At 41.3% G+C, this 4,373-nt stretch overlaps 1 pseudogene; it reads left to right on the forward strand.

Moving 5' to 3' along the window:
* Positions 1-2,790: 2,790 nt before the first annotated feature.
* Positions 2,791-4,146, forward strand: LOC117999595 (annotated as a pseudogene).
* The last annotated feature ends 227 nt before the right edge of the window (positions 4,147-4,373 follow it).

The following is a 4,373-nucleotide window of genomic DNA, read 5'->3' on the forward strand; positions in this document are numbered from 1 at the left end:
CGCATTGGGCTCCCCGCTCCACGGGGAGCCTGCTTCTCCCTCTGCCTCTGCCTCTCTCTCTCTCTATCTCTCATGAATAAATAAATAAAAAAAAAAAAAGAAAATGCACAAGTGATGTTTAGCATATTCACAGAGTTGTGCAACGTCACTGCAATCTACACTGCGAAGCCTTTCATCCTCCCAGAAGAAACCCGTACCTTGGTGCTCACTCCCCACTCCCTCTTCTCCTAGCCCTGGGTAACCACTCATTGACTGTGCCTCTATAGATTTGCCTGACCCAAGGTCATAAAGATTTACAGCTATGTCTTCTTCTCAGAAATTTACAGTTTTAGCTCTTACATTTAGATCTGGGATCTATTTTAATTTTTTGTGTATGGGGTAGGTAGTGTGGTCCAACTTCATTCTTTTGCCTGTGGATATCCAGTTGTTCTAACAAAGAAACCATTCTTTCCCCCATCGAATTATCTTGACACCCATGTCAAACAATCAATGAACCATAAACACGATGGTTTATCTCTCCACTCTCAACTCTAATCCTTTGATTTATATGTTTATCCTTATGCTGTACCACATTGTCTTACTCAGAGTAGCTTGGTAATAAGTGTTGAAATCAGGGAGTGTGAGTGCTCCAATTTTAATTCCTTTCAAAGTTGTTTTAGTTCTTTCGGATCCCCTTCATTGCTATATAGAATCAGCTTGTCAATTTCTACTCCCCCAAAATTTTTAAAAGTCAGCTGGGGTTGTGATAGGGATTTTATCTAATCTAGAAATCAATTTAGAAAGTATTGACATTTTTGAAAGATCTTTATTTTTTTTTTTTAGATTTTATTTATTTATTTGACAGAGAAAGAGAGACAGTGAGAGCAGGAACACAAGCAGGGGGAGTGGGAGAGGGAGAAGCAGGCTTCCTTCTGAGCAGGGAGCCCGATGTGGGACTCGATCCCAGGACCCTGGGATCATGACCTGAGCCGAAGGCAGACGCTTAATGACTGAGCCACCTAGGCGCCCCTGAATGATCTTTAAAATACAAAATCTTCTAACCAGTGAGCACAGAATGTCCTTGTATTGATTTAGGGCTCCTCTAGCTTTCAATACACATATCTTGCACTTTTTTTGGTTAAATTTATCTATGTTCTTGTACATGGAATTGTTTTCTGATTTCATGTTTGATTATTCATTGCCAGTATATAGAAATGGAATTGATTTTTTATATTGATGCTTTATCCCATAATTTGCTGAACTTATCTGTTCTAATACTTCTTTTTACTGATTCCTTAGACTATGTCATCTTATAGATATAGTTTTACTTGTTCCTTTCCAAACTGGATGCATTTTATTTCTTTTTCTTGCCTTTTTTCCCTACCAAGAACCTCCTGTACAATATGGATGGAAGGGGCAAGAGCAGATGTACTGGTCTTGTTCCTGATCTTATGAAGGGGAAGGCACTCAGTCTTTCACCATTAAATATGATGTTATGAACATTCTTTTTTTTTAAGATTTTATTTATTTATTTGACATAGAGAGAGAGAGAACAAGTAAGCAGAGAGGCAAGCAGAGGGAGAGGGAGAAGCAGGCTCCCCGCTGATCAGGGAGGCCGATGCAGGACTCAATTCCAGGACCCTGGGATCATGACCTGAGCCAAAGGCAGCTGCTTAACCGGCTGAGCCACCCAGGTGCCCTGTTATGAACATTCTTGAGTAAGTCTTTAAGACTTTAAGGCTGAGGTCTTCATTTCACTTGAGTAAACACCTGGGTATAGAATCCCTGGATCACAGAGTAGGTATACGTTCAACCTTACAAAGACTGTCAATCTATTTCCCAAAGTGGCTTTTGTACAGAACCATCTTTTAAATTTATTGCATGTTATCTGTCATCTCAGTAAGTTTCAGAAGACAGGAAGACCCCCCCAAACTGTGAACTTTTGCTGCACCTCAATTAGAAGTCTTCCCAGTGAATAACTCAGCAATTCTGTGACCCTCAATAAGTTTTCAAGGCACACTGAAATGTGCCCTAATGTGCCCGTTCCCTCATAAGCTCACTCTTTGTCCACTGCACAAACCCCCTCTAACTCCTCCTCAGTTATTCCCCCAAGAGGAGCCCAGGTGGACCACAAAATGCATCACCTGACCACTGTTCACTTTGTTTACATGTGATATTTTCATGGTGATGTCATCAAAATTAGGAGGAATCCCTCTAACCAAGGCCACCATGGAGAGGAAGCTGTACAGTGCACGATGATGGAGACGTTTTTCCTGCCTAGCTGGGCTCCAATTATAGTCTCATTTATCTCCTGTGAGATCAAAAAAAGCAAACATTCTGCAGGCTCCTAATGCTATCTCGTACACATCTCCCACCATGAACTCGGCTACAAACTGATCTCTCTGAAGGCCGGCGTCATATCAGGATGAGCATCCACCTGCTCACCTCACCTGTGAGCCCCCTTTTTTAGACTCTCTGTGGTTCATTAGTCAATTTCCATAATCACGAAGATCTCCTTTTTTTTCTTTTCTAAAATGGAAATATTTCTATTGTTTTGGCAGATTATGAAAGTAATCCATGTTTGTTTAAAGAAATAAAGAAGCCTGGAATGTATAAAGCATCATTCTTCCTTCTATGAAATGGCTAACATCAGTAATAGGTCGATAAATCCAGAAAAAAATTTTTTTTAATGACTAACATTTTGGGGGTTAAGTTTAAGGTTTATCCTTCCAGGTTTTTAGAATGCTGTTAATAGTTCTCATAGAGAGTCTTACGATGGTAATCACCTGATCCCCCAATGCCTCCACCGCCATGGCCAAGGAGCTCTCCACAGCCACATCCCACACCAAAGATGATTTTTACTACCCTGTCAGGAGGTGCTCAAAATGCCCATGAGGACTCAGCCTGACTGCAAAGAGAGAAAGCGGAATACATTGTCTCCTCTGTCGTGGAAGTGTGACTAGAAGAGAGAGAGGCCTTAGACCTTGAAATTATCATGAGGAAGTAGGTGCAGATGCTGTGTAAAACAGATTAAATTCTACCACATGAGGGGTGCCTGGGTGGCTCAGTCGTTAAGTGTCTGCCTTCGGCTCAGGTCATGATCCCAGGGTCCTGGGATCGAACCCCGCATGGGGCTCCCTGCTCGGCAGGAAGCCGGCTTCTCCCTCTCCCACTCCCCCTGCTTGTGATCCCTCTCTCGCTGTTTCTCTCTGTCAAATAAATAAATAAAATCTTAAAAAAAAAAATTCTACCACATGAGACATCATTACAAATCTTGTAAGAAGTATCAAGATGAATATGGTGTTTTCTCTCTCATTCCAAAATTTCAGATCTCTCAATATTCAGTAGGGAACAGTAATAGGAGTGAAAGATCTACATCTGATAACACAAAAACTTATAAAGAGAATACAAGTTCTTTTTTTTTTTTTTAAGTAGGCTCCATGCCCAACATGGGCCTTGAACTTGTGACTCCTGAGATCAAGAGTTGCATGATCAAATGACTGAGTCAGCCAGGCGCCCCTAATGAGTTTTTTGTTGTTTTTTTAAGCAGGCTCTACATGGAGCCCAACACAGGCTTGAACTCAACCCTGAGATCAAGACCTGAGCCAAGAGCAAGAGTCCGACGTTTAACCAACTGAGCCACCCAGGCGCCCCAAGAATACAAGTTCTGGGCATCCCACCTTTAAGGGTCCCTTTTGTCAAGAATCACACTTTACCAGACAGCATTTACTGGATCGCTGTAACTGTGATCACCTATTCCAGATCACTCCTGTGATGTGTCCTATTTGTGTGTCTCTTCCTTGGGGAGACCCTAGCCAGATTACTAAAAATTTCGTTAGTTGGGGTGCCCAGGTGGCTCAGTCAGTTAAGCATCCAACTCTTGATTTCGGCTCAGGTCATGATCTCAGGGTCCTGGGATAGAGACCCGCCTCAGGCTCTGCGCTCAGCAAAGAATCTGCTTATTCCCCTCCCTCTGCTCCTCCCCCTGCTCACATTCTTTCTCTCTCTCTCTCTCTCTCAAATAAATAAATGAATAAAATCTTTTTTAAAAATTCATTAAAAATTTTGTTAGTCATCTATCAAAGATGTCAGTTTGATTATGGAGAATTTGTGAATCCTCAGCTAGATAAGGAAAGCTAATATCAAACTTTTCAAGTAAACATCTGAAGGCTATAGACATCTCAGCGTCTTTGTACCTGCAAGTACTGTCTTTAAGGGGAAAATCACATGAAATCACCTTTCAATAACACAATGTGTCTATTAGTAATTCAGTCTAAAAAATAAAATAAAATAAAATGCTGTTAATACGTCATGGACATTTCCGCATGATAATAGGTATCTAGCTGGAAAGCATTCTTTTTAATAGCATCACATTCCGTAGTATGGATACACAG

The sequence above is a fragment of the Mirounga leonina genome, unplaced genomic scaffold, assembly GCF_011800145.1.
Source record: "Mirounga leonina isolate KUSES-001 unplaced genomic scaffold, KU_Mleo_1.0 Mir_115, whole genome shotgun sequence".
NCBI classification, from domain to species: Eukaryota; Metazoa; Chordata; class Mammalia; order Carnivora; family Phocidae; genus Mirounga; species Mirounga leonina.